Below are 23,473 nucleotides of genomic sequence, written 5' to 3' on the forward strand. Positions count from 1 at the left end.
TTACTTCTCCAGGGTCACAACCAGGAATTGGATTCGAATCCAGAAGACCTGCTCCGGGGTTCACCTTAGCCACTAGCCAGTATTTCCTGTCATGCATAAGGGTGCCTTGTTCGTAACAGACTCTAACTCATTATTTTTCAACTCATCAGTCATAAATGGAAAGAATGGCTCACCAGGTACTGTGCCCCAAATGCAATGAAATTTTTGATGGATTTCAGGATGACAGCCTGTGGCAAGGAAGCTCAGAATTCCAAGGTGCGCTTTGCCGTTCTTACTCTAACGGGGAGAGAGATTCAGGGAGGATTTGGGTCGGTAACCCCAGGAGCAGGTATGTGGGCCAAACGAAGAAAGTGTAACCACGCTGTGCTTCAGTCTCCTCATGTATAGAATGGGGAAGCTGCTGATGAAGGTCGTGGCGGTACCCAAGCTTGAGCGCTGACGTGAAGACTATGCATCTCAAAGTCTTTACTATTCACTGTACTAGCTACTACTGCATCACAGTAAATGCTCAGGAGGTCTTAGCTACTATTGTCATTACTACAACTCAGCTTCTTTGCCGACCCCCTTCTTAGCACATGACCAAGTGAGGTGAGGACATCTTTTTATTCATTCGAGAAAGGGGTATTTGGGCTGATTTGCCTGTCTTATAAAGGTTGAATCCAGTCCAATTGCTGCAAAAGGGGAATCTGTGTGAGTGTGTTCATTCTCATTAGCTGTTGTCAAGGCTTGCTAATTCCAGATTGTTCAGAGACACCAGGGAGAGTGAGGAGAATCACGGAATGCAAATTTTCATGTGCTAGATGCCTTTGAAGTCCACAATTCTGTTGCCTATTTCCTCTACCTAACCCAAAACTCTGCTTCCAAAAGCATCAACTGCAAGGAGGACACATCCTACATGGCTCCTAGTTGAGGAGGGCAAGTGAGCAAACAGCTCTCTGCCATGCAATGTGAAGGAGAACTGGGGAGCAAGATCCCCAGATTCCCAGGGTTCTGACAGCCCATCACAGCTGTCTCATTCTTTCACCTCAACCCCCACAGGACATGCACAGCAAATAGATTTGGGGGATAAATTGTCCAGAGGATACTGTATTCCCTCCAAGGGATGCCTTTTTCCACATAGTAAAATTTCTGGATCAAATTAACATCAACCTTCTTAACTGCAAAATGCAAACAAGTAAAAAGAAAACATTAATCCCAGAGTAACCTCCACCTCTCAGATATGTACACGCCTGCCCTACCCCAGCTCTGCAATTACAAAAAAATATATGGAAGAATCTCTGTTCTAACTATATTCCCTGTATAATCAGAAATATATTTTTTAGCATGATGCCTTTTTCATCCTAGTCACTAGCATTTAGATGATAGGAGGCAAACAGATTTATGAGCATGACACAAAATTAACACTTAAAAGGCCAAAGAATAAGCAGTTGCTTTTTTTCCTCAAAAAGAATCCATGGAGGAAAAAGGCCCAATGCATACATAGCACGTATAGTTATAAAATGGAGACGCTGAGACACTGAGACTTTCCAGCACAAACTGACAGAGTAAAGCCCAACACTTTCACTTTGCCTACCTGCTTGACTTTGCAGGCACACCTTCCTCTCAGAACCAATGCTCTGTATGGTGCTGACCTTCCAAAACTAGTCCACAAGCCCTGGTTCTCTCTAGGCACTGAGGCAGTGAGATGCAGGGCAAGTGTCTGATTGGAGAGGCCTAGGTCTAGGCCTGCTTCTATAGTTTCCTACTCATGTGAATTGAGGTTAATTATTTAATCTCTCTGAATTTAAATAAGATCATCTATCAAGCATATATACTAAAACTTTTCTTGTAGGATTCTAGAAGATCAGAGATTCCAGTTGTAACCTATGATATGTTACCATATCATATGCACTTATAAAATGGTGGTCATTACTGTAAACACTGAGTAGTGCACACAACTTATTACTTGAACTTTACCTAGCTACTAAGTAGAACAATGGGGTTTTGTTGCTTTGTTTTTGTTTTAAGGGGGAAAAATTAAATTACAGAGCTCACTTTCAGATGTTAGAGCATAATTCCTTTAACCTGGCAGCCAGAGAAAGAATCTACCTTTTATTACAGCCCTAGACGTTGGTTTCAGTAGAGGTAGTTGGGGAAAAGAGGACTGGGTTGTACACCAAAGAATGGGTAACTCCAGCAAAGTAGAATCTTCCCACAAGGCTGAATGCCCAACTTTCCCAGATTTCTAGGATATTTTATTTACTTATTTCCAGTAAAACTGTTCCAGAACTCCTTTCTACATGACCTTTCATAAGACTTTTGAGGGCAATTCTCCTCCATATTCTGGATTCCCTCACACAATCTTACCCATGGACGCCATTTTCATGCTGCCGTGCTGTGTCTCTGACACAGGCCACAACCTCACTTCTTTCATTCCTAAGTATGATCTCTAAACACGAGTCAGAATATACAGGGATAAGCTTGGCAGGGGGAAGGATACAGAATAGCACAAAACCAACTACACTTAAATATGAGACATTGTACTTTAAACTTCTCCTGTGGGCAATGTGCTGTGACAGTTTTTAGCTTGTCCTATCCTATCCTATCCCATTCTATTCTACTCTGTTTTAAAAATGCTGGAGCCACTACCAACCTAATGGGTCTTTACTCAGGGTTAATTACACCATTTAAGATCCCTTATATCTATTCAATCTAGAATGGTCAGGTCACATCTATAGGGCCTTGATTTTCAAAACAAAATAGTTATTTGCCTGTAAAAAGTCATATTGTGCCATTCCTAGACTGTGAAACTAGATGGCCATTTAATTACTTAATAGATTTTTTCTTCCTATTATAGATATTATTTCATTTATTTTTATAGCAACTTTATGAGTTAGGTAGACAGATATTTATCAATTTCTGTATCTTTTAAAGATGAAGAAACTGAATCATAGACAAATTGAGTGATTTTTTTAAGGTCACACACATAGTGACAGAGCTTGTTTTAGAAGCCAGACTCATTTCCATCTCTTTTCTACCTGCTTATCAAGAGTAGTACAATATCACCTAAATCTGAATGTCCTGGATGAATAGTAATTACTAAAAAGATACAGATCCCTGGCTCACTCTGATGTTATAGAATCAGAATCTCTAGAGTTGGACATGGGAATATGCAACTTTAGAAAGGTCCCACAGACAGCTGGTATAGACCAAACTAAATGGATCATTCCCCTGAGACAGGGGTAGGGGGAGGAGGGAGATAAGGGGAAGGGAGGGGGTGTTGAAAGGCAGAAAGAGGGAAAGGGGAAGGGAGAGGCGGAAGGGAAGGGTAAGGAAGGGAAACAAAAGGAAGAGGAGGGAAGGGGAGAGGAATGTAAGAGAGAAATGTTAATACCATAATTCCTTGAGGTTTTAGTAAGGGTTACACTGTTTTGTTTCAAAAGGATTTGAGAGAATATAGAAGTCATATGCAAATGAACATTGTACAATTATAGGTAAAGCAAGAACAAAGATTGAGTAACAGAAGAACTAAGACGGCAAGAAAAGTCACTCAGCTTTGCATTGGACTCTAATTCTTCTAGCAACGAAAATCAATTAAAATAGTGTTTTGAAAACTTTTAAAATCTGACAGTATTAATTTGGTTCTAATTCTCCCAGCATCTGAGCAAAAGAAGAGATGTCTGTTGCATTTTTATTTTCTAAGTCAGAACTCAAGGGAACTGCTTATACATACAAAGTGTAGAGAATGTCTACAAGTTCAGAAACCACTTTCATATCTCTTCCCCAACCGAACATGATCCTATAACTGTAGTAACAACAGCAATTGAGTATCTACTGCACATCAAGCATGATAAACAGGTCTTCCTATTTAATATTCATGAACTCTTAGGATGCATCCCCATCTTATGGGCAAGAAAATTCAAGGCTGGTGATCTTGTCCAAAGATTGAATACACAGCAAACGGCAAACCGGGCTTCAAAACCAGATTGTTCATCTCCAGAGCCTACGCCCAGCTGACTCTTAAGTAAATGAGTAATGAAATAACCATGACATACAACAACAGTCCTATTGGGAAGGAGAACTAAAGCAAGGATGAGAAAATGGAGAGGAGGAACAGTACGTGAGAAAACCAGAAACCTGGATGAATCAGCAGCTGTTTACCAGACAACAGACGGCCCCTCTGCTGGGATGTAATTTCCTCTGAGCCAATCCAGGCCGTATCTTATCTTTGGCTCCCAGTAACAAGCCTTTAGGGAATAGTCATGCTAACTGACAGAGGTTTGGATTTCTTTAAAAATATGAAAAAACTCAGTACCACCAGCTATAAAAGGGACTTTGTCATTATTGGAACTTTGATAGGCTCACAAATGAATCATCCCAACCAATCAATCCATTCGCTAGCATTAACTAGCTAGACAAACTAGTTGGACATCTTCACCTGAAAGAAAATCCTTTATTTTAGACAAATTGTACATTAAAAAAAAAACCCTACTACTGTCTTCATGATAAATTTCTGAGACTTCTGTTCTACGTTCATTAGGTGTCTTTGAGGTTGACAGTTATGTTTGTGTGGATTTGAGCAGACTGACACATTTAAATACTTGTTGTGTGATAATTAGCATGTTATTTAACTATATGAGGCCATTTTTTTTTTTTTATATGGATTGAAGGCTAGGGAGTTTCATACCCTTGTAAGCTCAGCCTCCTTTCTCACAAATAAATTGGACTCCTGCATTTGTCTCACAAGCCTAAGACCTGAAAGATCTTATGCTATGCTGTTTGAGAATTTTGGTGTAAACCAATAAGCCCTTCTGCAGCTATTAATACCTTATATATAAAAGCAATCTTATCTACAATGTTTTATACATATACACTAGTATTTTTGTTAACTTTGATTTATTCACATTAGAGAAATACTTGCAATAATATATTCTCTATGAAGCACTTAGCACACAATACTTAGCACTTGGTAAGGCTAGAAATGGTTTTCTCCCTTCTTCCTTTCCAAACCTAGACCCTTCTCTATTGCGTAACCTAGGTCTGTCTCTCTGCTCTGTGCTTCTCTTCTAGCCCATTTTCATACTGTCTTCCCCACATTGCCTTTATCTCCAAAGAGAAGATGGCTGCCTTTCTGGCAAAGAAAGCTCAAGAGAGAAAATAATCTTTGTAATTATATTTGATAGGTACAAAAATGTGAAGCATTTTCTGTATTTGCTCTTTAGATAAAAATGGCTATGATCCCTGGTAGTCACATGAGTCACCAGAAGAAAAAACCCCCGATTCATTTCTATCTTAAAATGGTGGTGATTCTAAGCTCCGTGAGAGACCGGAATACAAAGTGAGCTGTAAAATGCGGACTCCCTCTGAAGATGACTCCTTGAGATGCTTTACATGATTAGATGTTAGGATCTATTCTGTGAAAGCGAAGGATGGTCTTCTGTAAGTGTCTGACTAGAAATAATTCTTCATTGTCTTTTGTGAGAGTCTGGTTTTGTTTCAGATGCTCTCTCTGTGTTCCAAGTACCATCTGAGGCTGCTTGCTTGCTTTTTTCTGTGTTGTTTTCAGTAAGATGAGCACCACAGTCAGAATGGCACCATGCGGCTGAAGCTGACACCAAGCACTTTTGGTGGGCCTCAGAAAACAGCCTCACTTTGTTCTGTGTTTAATGCCTAGGATGTAGACTCTGCCGGGGCACCTGCCATTTTATACAACTCTCTAATCTTCCTCTTTATTAGCTGTCTGGCAACATTATCACACTGGCTGCTCGGTTTAAATCTCGTTCACTCTTGTAATATAAAAAGACAAGAGAATGTCCCTGAAGATAGAAACTTAGTCTCTTGTACTGTAGACAGTTATTTTTTTTTTCAATGTAATTTTCCTTGAAACAAAAATTCTTTTATACTTCCACAGGAAAAGAGAGTATGTCTTTGCCTTCTAAGTAAATATTTTGCATTACAATTGTCCAGATGTGCAAGATGCCTACTGAAGCTTTCTCTGTTTAATGACTAATCCTTTAGATCAGTTGTTTAAAAAGGCTCATGCTACAGTATATATTCTCATTCATTTACTTATTTATTTTATTCATTCAGACAACATTGGTTCCTGCTATGAATCACACATGATGCTAGGTACCATGAATACCAAAAAGAATAATGTGCTTTTGAGAAAACAAGTAGGGAAGATAAACTCATAAAGACATCAGTGAGGGGCACCTGGGTGGCTCAGTGGGTTAAGCCTCTGCCTTCGGCTCAGGTCATGATCCCGGGGACCTGGGATCGAGCCCCGCATTGGGCTCTCTGCTCAGCAGGGAGCCTGCTTCCTCCTCTCTCTCTCTGCCTGCCTCTCTGCCTACTTGTGATCTCTCTCTGTCAAATAAATAAATAAAATATTTAAAAAAAAAGACATCAGTGAAAACACAACACAGTAGATGATACAAGTAATAGCCAAATGTCCTGGAAATATAGGGATTTCTGCCTAGGCATGAATAGGGAGTATAAGAAGATAGCACAGAGGAGGAAGAGATATTTGAATCCACTGACAGTGTGTGCCAGAGAGGAATTAAGACAGAAGGACATTCTTAGGAGAGAAGACCTGAAGAGTTTAGTTTGGCTGGAACAAAAGGGAGTTTGGTAGGGAAGACCAGAACCAGAACATGGATATGTCACTTGGATCAGAATGTGACAAGTTAACTGGAACTAATTAACTGTAATTAATTGCCCAAGTATTCGGTGGCCAACTGAAATATGGCTAAAAGCTAAGAGTTGGATCTGGGCTTCAGAGACAGTCACTGTAATACATAAACAGTCATTACCAGAAAGCAAATCTACAACACCTTATGACAGAAGATCCTGAGGCCATACTTCTGTCCTAAAAAGGAGCTCCTAAAGACCTGGGTAAAAGGTGATCACAGAGGTAGGAGGTGGGGAGAAAAAGGGGAGTTGTCAGGGCCTAGGAGAAAGCCAAGCTGGGGAAGGGAGGGAGTAAAGGAGGCCATAGGAAGTTTCTCCACGTACTTGGGGGTTTAGAGTAAAGATTAAGAACAAGAGCTAGGGGGTATAAAGCTCCACCTGCCATGAGTCGTTTTTGCTTTTCCCCTCCTCTTCTTTCTATAGGAGCTATACCTAGTTTGAGTCTAGTCCAGAGACCTAGGAGGCAGAGAGAGAGGAGGAAAAGGAAAGGTGTCCCCAGGTGGAGGATATATACATGTCTGTCTGTGTGCCTGGGAAAGCACGTGGTCCATAGTAAAATGCAAGTCCTGAATCAGACTTTTCCCACTAGAGCAGTGCTGCTTTCAAATGAGGTGCTGGAACTTTGCCCTTACTGTTTATGGGGTCTCTGATCTTTTCACAATGTTAAATCTGGGGTCAAATTTGGTTCCAGTTGTTGTAATACTTTACATTTTTCTTACTGCTTAAAGCAGTGAAAACCTGTTGTTTTCTCTTGTAATCTCTGCAGCTACCCCACCCACTACAGCCTGCTTCCCCTGTGGTCTTTGCATTTCTGGAATAGAAACCAGGCATAGCATCATTCAGTTTATTAGGAAGAAGAACCTGAAATATAAACTGGTTGACCTCTCAGTGCTAGTGTTTCCTCCATATTTAACCCCTGTTATATGATGGTCAGGCTATGTTTGAAAAACTACCGTAGGGGCACCTGGATAGGTCAGTTGGTTGAGCAGCAGACTCTTGGTTTTGACCCAGGTCACAATCTCAGGATTGTAAGATGAAGCCATGAGCCAGGGTCTGTGCTCAGTGGGGAGTCTGCTGAAGATTTTCTCTCTCCTTCTCTTTCTGTCCCCCACCCCCCAACTTGTTCTCTCTCACTTTCTCAAATAAATAAACAAACCCTCAAAAAAGACAAGACTGCTATGGAGGAACTCACAAGTTAACTGTGCTCCAGGACAGCCATGTTTTACAATAATGGTCCTCCTCCTTACATTGAGCTGGATATGTTTCTTTGAGTCTTCTGGTTTCTTATATTTTCGCTTGGAACCATAGGCTTGATCAGATCTCTCTTCCACATCGGATTCCTTTTGATATTTGAAAACAGCAAACACGTTTCTCAGCCTCTTCGGAGGGAAATAAAAGGAACACTGGAGGACTCACTCATCAGATATTAAACTGGGATCATTCACCTGAATTAACTTCTTTATGAGGAGAATTAAAATGAAGCCCAGTATTTAAGCAAACAAATCAGAAAAAAAAACAATAAAAGAGGAAATGAGGGGCACTTGGGTGGCTCAGTCGTTAAGCATCCGCCTTGGGCTCAGGTCATGATCCCAGGGTCCTGGGATTGAGCCCCGCATTGGACTCCCTGCTTGGTGGGAAGCCTGCTTCTCCCTCTCCTACTCCTCCTGCTTGTGTTCCCTCTCTCTCTGTCTCTTTCTGTCAAATAAATAGTAAAATCTTAAAAAAAAAAAAAAAAAGGAGGAGGAAATGATTTCCCCAAGTAAGTGGCAAGGCCAGGTTTAAAAGCTAGAATAAATTACAAATTATGTTTAAAAATACATTTAGAGGCACCTGGGTGGCTCAGTTGGTGACCCCAGCATCCTGGGATCCAGCTGCTGGTCACTCTGAGCTCCCTGCTCAGTGGAGAACCTGCTTTCCCTCTTGCTCTCCCTCTGTCCTTCCCTCTGCTCAGGCTCTCTCTCTCTCCCTTTCTCAAGTAGATGGATACATAGATAGATAGATAGACTCTTTAAAAATACATTTAAATTTGCCTTTTAGTTTTATCAAGGTAATATAGCTTCATAGTTTACAAAACCACGTAATGCTATACTATAATAACATACTAATAACAATCACCTGCCTCATCACCTCATTCAATTAGAAGTGAGTCCATTGCTGGTTTCACTATGCATGCTGTCTCTGCCTAACAGCACTATTTCACTCATCCCCACCTTTACTGCTGGGCATGTGCACATACGTACATGTACTGTGCATGTATTATGCATTCACACACAGAATATATATAGCTAGGACAAGATCTGCCAACATTCGAATACGCTTAGCATTTCTGCAGTCTGCTAATTCTGAATGAACGTCTTTTTGAGTAATTAGGCTTATTTATGTGGTATGTTAAGTTACTTGGAAAGCACTGTCAAGCCAGTAATGATAAGCCTTAGGTTGCCTTAGCTTAATTTCTCTCATTGAAAACCTGGAGTATATGCCAAGATAAAATCAGAAAAGTATGAGGGACAGAAGGACAGAAGGAAGGTTTTAGATGAAAGACTAGGTGAAACTACAGTACAAAATGTTGGGGGGGAAAGGAGAGTGAGAGATGCGAAACAAAAACTGCAAGGACTCGTGCTAAGGGGAATTTAATGGTTTGACAGGTGATAAGATTCGGATCACTGCATTGTGAAAGCACGGATCAAGGAAGGGAATTATGAAAATGGTTGCTGTGATTTATAAATCTGATCACCCTCAGTCATCTTTGAAAGAGCCGAATAAACACTGGAATTTCTCTTTAATTAATAACCATCATCGAATCTGCATTTCTTTGAATGACACTCATACAGAATTGGGGCAAAATAGGTAATTTACAGCCTTCTGCACTTGTGGGGCTCAAATCTAAACACAACACTCCCAAGGTGAAAATATTAAACATCCCTGACAGGGAAATAAGAGCTACATCCTATTTTCAAATACACAGGAAGGACAAAAGGAAATTAGATTCAGAATCTGTAATAAAAGGAAATTAGGTTTTTTTTTTACTTGTAGCCTTTCATCGGTATTAAAAAAAAAATTGAGTCCATTCTTAATACTTTGCTTCCGGACCCTCCTTGCTATTTGCTAAGGAGATAAACATACATTCATATTTTCAGTTGGTCCTCTCTTTCCTCTCTAGTACTTCTGATGGTTTAGGTTGCAAATCATTAAACCCAAGTTATCCCAGCTAAATGAAATGTTTAAATGATACTTTTTGATCGCCCCGCCACTCATATTCTAATATATATATATATATATAACATATATATATTACATATATATATATGTAATATATATATACACACACATACACACACACAAGTACATACACATATATTCTAATACATATATATGTGTATACACACACACACACACATACGCACACATATTATGGCAATGAGTTGATTTTGATCTATTTATTATTTCTCCATTCCTGTAGCAGAGTTGGCAAAAACAGAACAAAAGAAAATTCACCCAAAACCCAACAATATTGTTTGTTCTCTGGTCCCCTTCAAGGAATATGATTTTTCCCTCCCTGGGTCTTCTACAAATGTCAGTGGAATTCAGTGAGCTGGAAGACAGGTAGGGGTTCAGTGTTCTTGACAAGGTTTAGAATAAAAATAAACTGCATGATATTTATTTAGGACCTTACGAATATGGTAAAAATACAAAGAAATAGTAGCCATAAGGTCTACCCTTATGGAATTCATGATATAGTCAGAGAAGTAAGATGATTTGAGAAGTGCCTAACAGTAGAAGAGATAAATAACAATTTTAGTCAACAGGATGGTATCAAATGCAGTGTTTCAGAAATAGATTCCACCCCAAACAGAAGACCTTTCTATATTCTTTACCAAGAAGTCTGGGATGGTAAGGAAGGAATTAAGTGATGTGATTATAGTCTCTATTTTGTCACTAGTGAGCTAAAGTATTTAAAACAGTTGTTTAACCTTTGTGGGCCTGAATTTCATTATCTGAAGAAAAAAAAAGACTAAAATGAATAATAGTTCAAGTATTTTAGACCTAAAAATCTATAACTGTGACTCCTTTTCACAACTGTGACATGGGTATACCTATAGGGGCTAAATCAAGCCATCAAAAAAGCCTACACACAGGGTATATAAGTGACAGTGTCCTCGGGATATTTTAGGGATAGATTGGATGTCACAGTAGGTCCAAAAGTGGGGCACTTCAATCAAATATTTAAGTATTTCCTGGAGGTGATTCTGAAAATCATCAATAATTTTTTTTCTATTTATTTCTCCTTAACAACTATCCGTCCACAAGATTGGAGGTCATTAAGTTTTATCATTTATCTGTGGAATCCAGTGTAGGGAACATAATTTCATTTCAGCCAGTAATGTTTCAAACCCTAACATATGAGAACCGTTGTACAGAGCTACACTCTCCCTTCATCCAAGTGTGTTTATGTATAAATTCGGTTTTGAATCTTGCTAGCTCAGAGGCCAGATTAAGAATTTTTAGTAGGGGCACCTTGGTGGCTCAGTGGGTTAAAATCTCTGCCTTTGGCTCGGGTCATGATCCCAGGGTCCTGGGATTGAGCCCTGCATTGAGCCCCGCATCGAGCCCCACATTGGGCTCTCTGCTCAGCAGGGAGCCTGCTTCCCTTCCTCTCTTCCTGCCTACTTGTGATCTCTGTCAAATAAATAAATAAAATATTAAAAAAATTTAGTACTACCCAGCATTGCTTGGGGCAATTTCTATGAGACTAAATTGGAAATGTCATTTTCTCCAATGGATCAGAAAGGGGTCTTTCCCTAAAGAAAGTCCAAGTTTAACATGTTTACATGCTTGCCAGAACATGTGTCAGAATGAATTCAGGGGCTGGTCTGTGAAGTTGGCAAATTCCTCCCCCTTATGGCATCAGTCTAGTGGACTTTGGAGTCTGTTGCCTCTTCCAGGGAGACTGAACAAGGTGGGATCTTTTCTCTCAGATCTCTTGCTTTGGGGCTCACCAGGAGCTCCAGAACCAAGAGGCTGCTGTTAGATGAAGCTTGTATACTAGTGACCTGTGTGAGGTCACTGGCTGTCTAATTGAGGGAAGGCTGACCTTCCTCATCTACCTTGATACATACGGACAATACATACAGACAACACTACGGAGCTCTCCAGGAGGAGGGGGCTCTAGTTCCATCCCTTCTATCGCTCTTCCACTGTGACTTCAGATTTCCTAACACTTTTACTACTGTGGAAGAATGATTTCCAACTTTTCCTCAATATTTTCTTTCTCCCACCAATGTGCAGCCTCTCATCTGTCCATCATTCCTCACAGCATCATGAATGAAGGGACTCTCTGCACACAAAGGCACAGACTACACTAGTTTCTGGATGAGTAAGATTTAAAAGTAGACACCAAACCTCTTCTTAGAAGCACTGACTCCTTTCTTGCTACTATAATTTCTCTTCTCCCCACAGCAACTACTTCAAATTACTTATTTCCCTCACTTTGGTGACATTTATCAAAATCTTATATTTGGGAAAAAAGTAGATGCAGTTGGTTACAACAAGATGTCACCGTTTGATGTGCAATCCCAGGTTATCCATATTTTCACATGGAACAAAACTGACCATATAATGAATAGATCTCTGATGGTGAAACATGAAAGATCAAGTCCATGAGAGACGTTTAATTCACAGAAGTAAAGATGCTGCCTGCCTCTATAATAACATTTTACGATAACAGTCATGAAACAAATAACGGCGACTATCATTTACTGCATTCTTACAATATGCCAATGTGATTTGTAAATACATCATCTCATTTATTCCCCAACAACCTTATGAGGTAAGCAATCCTTTTTTCTCTCATTTTGCAACTAGGGAAATCAAGTATTAGACTTGCTAATAAGTTCACCCAAAACACAAATAGTAGATGAGTAAACAGGATTCAGACTCAGGCAATCTGATTCAAGATTCCAATTTCTCAACCACTACTCACTGTCTCCCAGTAAGTATTATAATTAAACAGATTGATGGCGGAGATAATTTAGACTATTTTAATTTAGGTTAGTTAAATTAAATTAGATCAGCAGACAGACACTAGAGTCCCTTCCCAATTATCACAGTTAAGTTTATGAAAGCACCCCTGATAGTGGAATTTTCTATTGAGGACCTCAGGACCTTATTTTTAAAAAAACGAGTTATGGGAAATCAAAGATAGTAAAGGAATAATTGAGAAGGCCTTTTTAAAGTAAGTACTCTGAAAATTTAAAAAATTTTTAAAAAGTAAAATAAGCATACTAATTGTTCATTAAAATGAAACAATAAAATAGCCCTCCAAGTTAAAACAATATTTACCCATCTTAGTATAAGGATTATTCTACTATCAAATTTCCATTCACTAACACTTGCTCAGCAGAAAATTTTCAGTCTCTGCTTCTCATGAAGTTTGCTTCAATCCACCACTGCTGTTTTACAAAGAGCCATTCATGTGCATCTGGACTGCTTTGTTCAATTTTGAATTTCTAGTGTAACACACCTGTTCTTGGTCAGAAAGTCTTCAGATCACTAACAAGGTAAAAGAACTATTACACTAGATTTTGAGGAAGGATAGCCGGTATTATGGACTACTGCATATAGATATACTTCTAAACTATATGATGATAATCTACATATACTAATATATATCACAAAACTGAAGGACATTACACAATGCATCACTATGTAAAGAGAAGACTTCCTTATTATCACACCAATGATTTCCTTTTTTGCCCCAATTATTTGGGGGCTGAGCGATAGTATGGAAATACTGCTCCTTTATCAAATATAGCAAGCTAAACTGAAGACCTATGATAAGAGGTGAAGGTTTATTGCCAGAAACAGTGAAAAGGGTTGGAAGCTGTGAAATTGAGAATATGGTAACGGTGAACCGAAGTATAGATTTTGGAAAATCGGATGGCAGGACTTATGTACAATATATGTAAGTAATAAGTATTCAGTGAAAAAAATGTAATGGTAATATAATGATAAAGGATTCTTGGTAAATGGATAAATGGATGGATGAGGTAGAAAAATATTCAATATTTCCAACTTTATAATTTTAACAAAGATTTAATCAGGGATAATATTTGATTGCTATATTGCATTCTGTTACAATCTCTGTTATACTTTTCCATCTATAAGTACGAAAAATAAAGACATAATGTCCTCTAATCACTATCTGTGAGATGCTAAGGATTTATTTTGCTCTGCTTCTTTTATATTGTTTCATATTAACAAGACATCTTAAAACATCATGAAAAGTACCAACCTTGAAAGCTGCATTTTGTTTTTCTCATCTCACCTAAAAAAATAAAAAGACAAGAAAAAAAGAGGAAATTTAAGTGAAAGCCAATTAAGGCAACACGGCAGTAAAAAGAGCATTAAAAAAAAAAAACACTTTACCCATTTTCCCTTGACAAAGGAGACACATTTAACTGTGAAGAAAGAAATACTCTGATAAAACTTTTTCTCCCCCCAATACTTTCTTTTTAAAAATATTTTGTGCTTTTTGTACTTCATGATAGTTAGCTTTTTAAAATTTTGGGAGGCAAAGCAATTATCAATGACAATGAGAAAAAAAAGTACAGAGGGGATGTTTAATAAAAATGATAAAACAAAATTGTATATAAGAAAAAAACATATAGGCAGCAATTAATCAACCCATGGAAATGTGCCATCATGATAAGAGTTTTTGATAAATTCAGACAAGAGTATTTTAAGAGGCTATTATAATTTACTCTCAGGTTTCTGTATTTCTCTTCTTGAATGCTGATTAGAACATAGGCTTTTGCTTCTTTTCCCTCTTTGCTCCCCCAATAATCTGTTCTCCCTTATGGACCAAGTGATTATTGTGTTGTTTATAATAACTGTTCTACATTCCTTATGGAAATTGTAATTATGATGCTGAATATTCAAACTGCAAGCCACTTTTCTCAGGGAAATTGTAATTATGATAATGCAGTATTTACCCAACCAATGTTTTCTAGTCATTGTTCTCTTTGAGGAATGAGGAGGTGAGAGAAAAAGCACTGAAATAAAACATCCTGTTGGGATCTCAGATACATATTCTGGAAAAGCATAATAATAATCATAACAATAGCTGATAATTGCTATAGGGCAGGTGTGGTATAATCAGGCTGACATATATAGGACATACATGTATATTACATGCAGGCATATGTGAACTACATACATTTCTCAATTAACCTTCATACCAAGCTCATGAGGTAAGTCATATTACTATTCCAATTTTATAAGGCTCAGGTATATTGAGCAATTTACCTAACATCACACAGCTAGTAAATAGTAGAGTAAGGTTTAAACCCTATCTTTAAGACTTGTAAGTCTATGTATGTCGAAAGCCTCTGTTTCATTCACTGGTGTCAGTGCACATTGGTAAACTGATTCACCGACAGTCTCCTTTTTCCAAAACCAGTGCTTCTCAATTTCTGTGAAGTATAGTTGGCTTCTTGGCAGACAGGTACTGGCTATAACCCTTACTCCTAAAAAGTAGAATTTCTACCTTACCCCAAGAATGGAATAAACCTCTGTGCAGAGTGAAATTCAATGCCATCTTTTTGAAGGGCCATTTGGAATTATTCATTAAAATTAAAATTTTTTCATGCCCTCTAAGCCAGCAGTTATATTTCTAGAATTTATGCTAGAAGTATAAAAGTAGTCATCACAGCGTTGCTTTAAATAATGAAAACAGGGATGCCTGAGTGCCTCAGTTGGTTAAGCTACTACCTTTGGCTCGGGTCATGATCCTAGAGTCCTGGCATGGAGTCCCACATTGGGCTCCCTGCCCAACGGGGAATTTGCTTCTCCCTCTGGCCCTCCCCCTTCTTGTGCTCTCTCTCAGTCTTTCTCAGATAAATAAAATCTTTAAAAATAAATAAATAGACAGAGGAGTCAAGATGGCGGAGAAGTAGCAGGCTGAGACTACTTCGGGTAGCGGGAGATCAGCTAAATAGCTTATCTAAAGATTGCAAACACCTACAAATCCAACGGGAGATTGAAGAGAAGAAGAACAGCAATTCCAGAAACAGAAAATCAACCACTTTCTGCAAGGTAGGACTGGCGGAAAAGTGAATCCAAAGTGACGGGAAGATAGACCGCGGGGGGAGGGGCCGGCTCCCGGCGAGCGGCGGAGCAACGGAGCAAAATCAGGACTTTTAAAAGTTTGTTCCGCTGAGGGACATCGCTCCAGAGGCTTAACTGGGGTGAAGCCCAGGCGGGGTCGGCGCGGCCTCAGGTCCCGCAGGGTCGCAGAAGGATCGGGGGTGTCTGAGTGTCGCAGAGCTTACCGGTATTAGAACGGGGAAGCCGGCTACAGAGACAGAGCCGAGGAGTGACTCTCAGCTCGGGGTTACCTTGAACCGGTCGCAGGCTCGGTCAGCTCGGAGCGCAGCTGGAGGCCAGGGTGGCGGGAGTCATTGGGCGCTGTTCTCTGAGGGCGCACTGAGGAGTGGGGCCCCGGGCTCTTGGCTCCTCCGGGCCGGAGACCGGGAGGCCGCCATCTTTATTCCCGTCCTTTGGACTCTACGGAATGCGCTCAGGGAACAAAAGCTCCCTAAAGCAAACCCAGCAAACCGGAGCGGATTACTCAGCGCGGCCCCGGGTAAGGGCGGTGCAACTCCGCCTGGGGCAAAGACGCTTGAGAATCACTACAACAGGCCCCTCCCCCAGAAGATCAACGGGAAACCCAGCCAGGACCAAGTTCACCTACCAAGGAGAGCGGCGGAATTCCAGAGGAGAAGAAAGCAAAGCACGGAACTCATGGCTTTCTCCCCATGATTTTTTAGCCTTGCAGTTAATTTAATTTTTTTTCTCTTTTTCAATTTTTTTTTCTTTTTCTCTTCTTCTGCTAAATTTTTTTTAACTTTTACCATTTTCATTTTTTAACGTTTTTTAAATAGTTTATCTAATATATATATATTTTTTCCTCTATTTATATTTTTTCTTTATCGGCTTTCTTTTTTTTAATAGTTTCTTTTTTTTTCTTTTTTTTTTTTCTTTCTTTCTGAACTCCTTTTTATCCCCTTTCTCCCCCCTCACATTTCGGGATCTCTTCTGATTTGGCTAAAGCATATTTTCCTGGGGTTGTTGCCACCCTTTTAGTATTTTACTTGCTCCTTCATAAACTCTTATCTGGACAAAATGACAAGGAGGAAAAATTCACAACAAAAAAAAGAACAAGAGGCAGTACCAAAGGCTAGGGACCTAATCAATACAGACATTGGTAATATGTCAGATATAGAGTTCAGAATGACGATTCTCAAGGTTCTAGCTGGGCTTGAAAAAGGCATGGAAGATATTAAAGCAACCCTCTCGGGAGATATAAAAGCCCTTTCTGGAGAAATAAAAGAACTAAAATCTAACCAAGTTGAAATCAAAAAAGCTATTAATGAGGTGCAATCAAAAATGGAGGCTCTCACTGCTAGGATAAATGAGGCAGAAGAAAGAATTAGCGATATAGAAGACCAAATGACAGAGCATAAAGAAGCTGAGCAAAAGAGGGACAAACAGCTACTGGACCACGAGGGGAGAATTCAAGAGATAAGTGACACCATAAGACGAAACAACATTAGAATAATTGGGATTCCAGAAGAAGAGGAAACAGAGAGGGGAGCAGAAGGTATATTGGAGAGAATTATTGGAGAGAATTTCCCCAATATGGCAAAGGGAACAAGCATCAAAATTCAGGAGGTTCAGAGAACGCCCCCTCAAAATCAATAAGAATAGGTCCACACCCCGTCACCTAATAGTAAAATTTACAAGTCTTAGTGACAAAGAAAAGATCCTGAAAGCAGCCCGGGAAAAGAAGTCTGTAATGTACAATGGTAAAAATATTAGATTGGCAGCAGACTTATCCACAGAGACCTGGCAGGCCAGAAAGAGCTGGCATGATATATTCAGAGTACTAAACGAGAAAAACATGCAGCCAAGAATACTATATCCAGCTAGGCTATCATTGAAAATAGAAGGAGAGATTAAAAGCTTCCAGGACAAACAAAAACTGAAAGAATTTGCAAATACCAAACCAGCTCTACAGAAATATTGAAAGGGGTCCTCTAACTAAAGAGAGAGCCTAAAAGTAGTAGATCAGAAAGAAACAGAGACAATATACAATAACAGTCACCTTACAGGCAATACAATGGCACTAAATTCATATCTCTCAATACTTACCCTGAATGTTAATGGGCTAAATGCCCCAATCAAAAGACACAGGGTATCAGAATGGATCAAAAAACAAAACCCATCTACATGTTGCCTACAAGAAATTCATCTTAAACCCGAAGACACCTCCAGGTTTAAAGTGAGGGGGTGGAAAAGAATTTACCATGCTAATGGACATCAGAAGAAAGCAGGAGTGGCAATCCTTATATCAGATCAATTAGATTTTAAGCCAAAGACTATAATAAGAGATGAGGAAGGACACTATATCATACTCAAAGGAACTGTCCAACAAGAAGATCTAACAATTTTAAATATCTATGCCCCTAACGTGGGAGCAGCCAACTATATAAACCAATTAATAACAAAATCAAAGAAACACATCGACAAGAATACAATAATAGTAGGGGATTTTAACACTCCCCTCACTGAAATGGACAGATCATCCAAGCAAAAGATCAACAAGGAAATAAAGGCCTTAAATGACACACTGGACCAGATGGACATCACAGATATATTCAGAACATTTCATCCCAAAGCAACTGAATACACATTCCTCTCTAGTGCACATGGAACATTCTCCAGAATAGATCACATTCTTGGTCCTAAATCAAGTCTCAACCGGTATCAAAAGATTGGGATCATTCCCTGCATATTTTCAGACCACAATGCTCTAAAGCTAGAAATCAATCACAAGAGGAAATTTGGAAAGAACCCAAATACATGGAGACTAAACAGCATCCTTCTAAAGAATGAATGGGTCAACCAGGAAATTAAAGAAGAATTGAAAAAAATTTATGGAAACAAATGATAATGAAAACACAACGGTTCAGAATCTGTGGGACACAACAAAGGCAGTCCTGAGAGGAAAATATATAGCAGTACAAGCCTTTCTCAAGAAACAAGAAAGGTCTCAGGTACACAACCTAACCCTACACCTCAAGGAGCTGGAGAAAGAACAAGAAAGAAACCCTAAACCCAGCAGGAGAAGAGAAATCATAAAGATTAGAGCAGAAATCAATGAAATAGAAACCAAAAAACCAATAGAACAAATCAACGAAACTAGGAGCTGGTTCTTTGAAAGAATTAATAAGATTGATAAACCCCTGGCCAGACTTCTCAAAAAGAAAAGAGAAAGGACCCAAATAAATAAAATCATGAATGAAAGAGGAGAGATCATAACGAACACCAAAGAAATACAGACAATTATAAGAACATACTATGAGCAACTCTACGCCAACAAATTTGACAATCTGGAAGAAATGGATGCATTCCTAGAGACATATAAACTACCATAACTGAACCAGGAAGAAATAGAAAGCCTCAACAGACCCATAACCAGTAAGGAGATTGAAACAGTCATCAAAAATCTCCAAACAAACAAAAGCCCAGGGCCAGATGGCTTCCCAGGGGAATTCTACCAAACATTTAAAGAAGAACTAATTCCTATTCTCCTGAAACTGTTCCAAAAAATAGAAATGGAAGGAAAACTTCCACACTCATTTTATGAGGCCAGCATCACCTTGATCCCAAAACCAGACAAGGATCCCATCAAAAAAGAGAACTACAGACCAATATCCCTGATGAACACAGATGCAAAAATTCTCGCCAAAATACTAGCCAATAGGGTTCAACAGTACATTAAAAGGATTATTCACCACGACCAAGTGGGATTTATTCCAGGGCTGCAAGGTTGGTTCAACATCCGCAAATCAATCAATGTGATACAACACATTAATAAAAGAAAGAACAAGAACCATATGATACTCTCCATAGATGCTGAAAAAGCATTTGACAAAGTACAGCATCCCTTCCTGATCAAAACTCTTCAAAGTGTAGGGATAGACGGCACATACCTCAATATTATCAAAGCCATCTATGAAAAACCCACCGCAAATATCATTCTCAATGGAGAAAAACTGAAAGCTTTTCCGCTAAGGTCAGGAACACGACAGGGATGTCCGTTATCACCACAGCTATTCAACATAGTACTAGAAGTCCTAGCCTCAGCAATCAGACAACAAAAGGAAATTAAAGGCATCCAAATCGGCAAAGAAGAAGTCAAACTATCACTCTTTGCAGATGATATGAATACTATATGTGGAAAACCCAAAAGACTCCACTCCAAAACTGCTAGAACTTGTACAGGAATTCAGTAAAGTGTCAGGATATAAAATCAATGCACAGAAATCAGTTGCATTTCTCTACACCAACTACAAGACAGAAGAAAGAGAAATTAAAGAGTCCATCCCATTTACAATTGCACCCAAAACTATAAGATACCTAGGAATAAACCTAACCAAAGAGACTAAGAATCTATACTCAGAAAACTATAAAGTACTCATGAAAGTAATTGAGGAAGACACAAAGAAATGGAAAAATGTTCCATGCTCCTGGACTGGAAGAATAAATATTGTGAAAATGTCTATGCTACCTAAAGCAATCTACACATTTAATGCAATTCCTATCAAAGTACCATCCATTTTTTTCAAAGAAATGGAACAAATAATCCTAAAATTTATATGGAACCAGAAAAGACCTCAAATAGCCAAAGGAATATTGAAAAAGAAAGCCAAAGTTGGTGGCATCACAATTCCGGACTTCAAGCTCTATTACAAAGCTGTCATCATCAAGACAGCATGGTACTGGCACAAAAACAGACACATAGATCAATGGAACAGAATAGAGAGCCCAGAAATGGACCCTCAACTCTATGGTCAACTCATCTTCGACAAAGCAGGAAAGAATGTCCAATGGAAAAAAGACAGCCTCTTCAATAAATGGTGTTGGGAAAATTGGACAGCCACATGCAGAAAAATGAAATTGGATCATTTCCTTACACCACACACGAAAATAGACTCAAAATGGATGAAGGATCTCAATGTGAGAAAGGAATCCATCAAAATCCTCGAGGAGAACACAGGCAGCAACCTCTTCGACCTCAGCCGCAGCAACATCTTCCTAGGAACATCACCAAAGGCAAGGGAAGCAAGGGCAAAAATGAACTATTGGGATTTTATCAAGATCAAAAGCTTTTGCACAGCAAAGGAAACAGTAAACAAAACCAAAAGACAACTGACAGAATGGGAGAAGATATTTGCAAATGACATATCAGATAAAGGGCTAGTGTCCAAAATCTATAAAGAACTTAGCAAACTCAACACCCAAAGAACAAATAATCCAATCAAGAAATGGGCAGAGGACATGAACAGACATTTCTGCAAAGAAGACATCCAGATGGCCAACAGACACATGAAAAAGTGCTCCATATCACTCGGCATCAGGGAAATACAAATCAAAACCACCATGAGATATCACCTCACACCAGTCAGAATGGCTAAGATTAACAAGTCAGGAAATGACAGATGCTGGCGAGGATGCGGAGAAAGGGGAACCCTCCTACACTGTTGGTGGGAATGCAAGCTGGTGCAACCACTCTGGAAAACAGCATGGAGGTTCCTCAAAATGTTGAAAATAGAACTACCCTATGACCCAGCAATTGCACTGCTGGGTATTTACCCTAAAGATACAAACGTAGTGATCCGAAGGGGCACGTGAACCCGAATGTTTATAGCAGCAATGTCTACAATAGCCAAACTATGGAAAGAACCTAGATGTCCATCAAGAGACGAATGGATAAAGAAGATGTGGTATATATACACAATGGAATACTATGCAGCCATCAAAAGAAATGAAATCTTGCCATTTGCGATGACGTGGATGGAACTAGAGGGTATCATGCTTAGCGAAATAAGTCAATCGGAGAAAGACAACTATCATATGATCTCCCTGATATGAGGGAGAGGAGATGCAACATGGGGGGTTAAGGGGGTAGGAGAAGAGTAAATGAAACAAGATGGGATTGGGAGGGAGACAAACCATAAGTGACTCTTAATCTCACAAAACAAACTGAGGGTTGATGGGGGGAGGGGTTTGGGAGAGGGGGTGGGGTTATGGATATTGGGGAGGGTATGTGCTATGGTGAGTGTTGTGAAGTGTGTAAACCTGGCGATTCGCAGACCTGTACCCCTGGGGATTAAAATATATGTTTATAAAGCTGTAAAAAAAAAAAAAGAAAAAAGAAAAAAGAAAAAGAAAGGATGAATACCCAAGTTTTGTAGCAACATGGACGGGACTGGAAGAGATTATGCTGAGTGAAATAAGTCAAGCAGAGAGAGTCAATTATCATATGATTTCACTTATTTGTGGAGCATAACAAATAGCATGGAGGACAAGGGGAGATGGAGAGGAGAAGGGAGTTGAGGGAAATTGGAAGGGGAGGTGAACCATGAGAGACTATGGACTCTGAAAAACGATCTGAGAATTTTGAAGGGGTGGGGGGTGGGAGGTTGGGGGCACCAGGTGGTGGGTATTGTAGAGGGCACGGATTGCATGGAGCACTGGGTGTGGTGCAAAAATAATGAATATTGTTATGCTGAAAAAATAAAAAATTAAAAAAAAAATCCAGATACAAAAATAAATAAATAAATAAATAAATAGATAAATAAATAAGTAATGAAAATCTATAGAAGAAGCCCGAATGTCCACTCTGTCGTTCAATAGGATATTAAAGTTATTAAAAAGCAGGGTTACACAGTATGTGTCCTGGAAAAATGTCCATAAAACACTGTTAAGTTAAAACAGCAAGTTGTGAAACAGTATATACGATTTTACCATTGTTAAATGTATACATTTGTTTATGTATATGTAATATCTGCACAGAAGAAAATCTGGGGACTAGATACCAAATACTTAAAGTAGTTGTCTTTTAGTAATAAGTTGAAGAGGGAACTTCTTCCCTACCATGATTAATTAATTCTCAGTGCTTGAAATGTTTATAGTGAACATACATTTTTTTGATAAGCAGAAAACAAATTTTTAAAAATACAAAAAGACAGAATTAAGGACCCCAAAATAAACACAGAATTATATTTCTTTCAAAAAGAAGACCAACAAAACAAAGTAAAATCCAACATCAATCACTGAAAAATCTCAGTAAGTGAGCCCTCAGGGAGGATGAGAACTGGGTCTCTCTTGACACATCTGCCTGCCTTACTTCTACTTTGCCAGATCTCTACAACCAGGGCCCCAAGCAAGGATGGAGACTCACAAGAAATCAGTAGTGACTGTTTAGGATTTTTTCAATATTAATAAGCAGTGACCAAGCACCTACCACATATAAATACTTTACAGACATGTTTTTAAATCCCATAATTGCAAGGCAGGTATTTTTACTTTTAGTTTTATAAATGAGGAAAATCATGATCACTGAAATTATTTATTTATCCAAATATTCCAAGTTGGCCTGTGTTCTCTCTCTCTCTCTTTCTTTTTTTAACTTGGCAAATTGACCAGCCTTGATCAAAGAAGAAACTAAGGTTAAAAAGAAGCTCAGAAACTAAATCAAATCAGGGAATAGAAGGCAAGAACAAAAATATATAGTGATTTTTTTTTTTTTAGCAGACTACATTCTAGTCACTGACTTACCACCTTATGGAGCTTGAAGATTTCTAAGATCTGTTCTTAATTCTTTTCTAAGCTTTAATCTATCTCTGATACCCTGCCAAAGGGTTCCCTTCCCCTCTCACATTCCTTTTTTAAGCCT

At 39.0% G+C, this 23,473-nt stretch overlaps 1 protein-coding gene across 1 annotated transcript in view; it reads right to left on the bottom strand.

Annotated features, from left to right (window-relative positions):
• LINGO2 (leucine rich repeat and Ig domain containing 2) overlaps nucleotides 1-23,473 on the bottom strand; it is a 792,006-nt gene that overhangs the window by 393,042 nt on the left and 375,491 nt on the right. The window contains 1 exon segment of the mRNA XM_047700796.1: nucleotides 13,961-13,993. The gene's annotated coding sequence lies outside the window, so the exon portion shown is untranslated.

This window comes from Lutra lutra, chromosome 13 (genome assembly GCF_902655055.1).
Source record: "Lutra lutra chromosome 13, mLutLut1.2, whole genome shotgun sequence".
Classification (NCBI taxonomy): domain Eukaryota; kingdom Metazoa; phylum Chordata; class Mammalia; order Carnivora; family Mustelidae; genus Lutra; species Lutra lutra.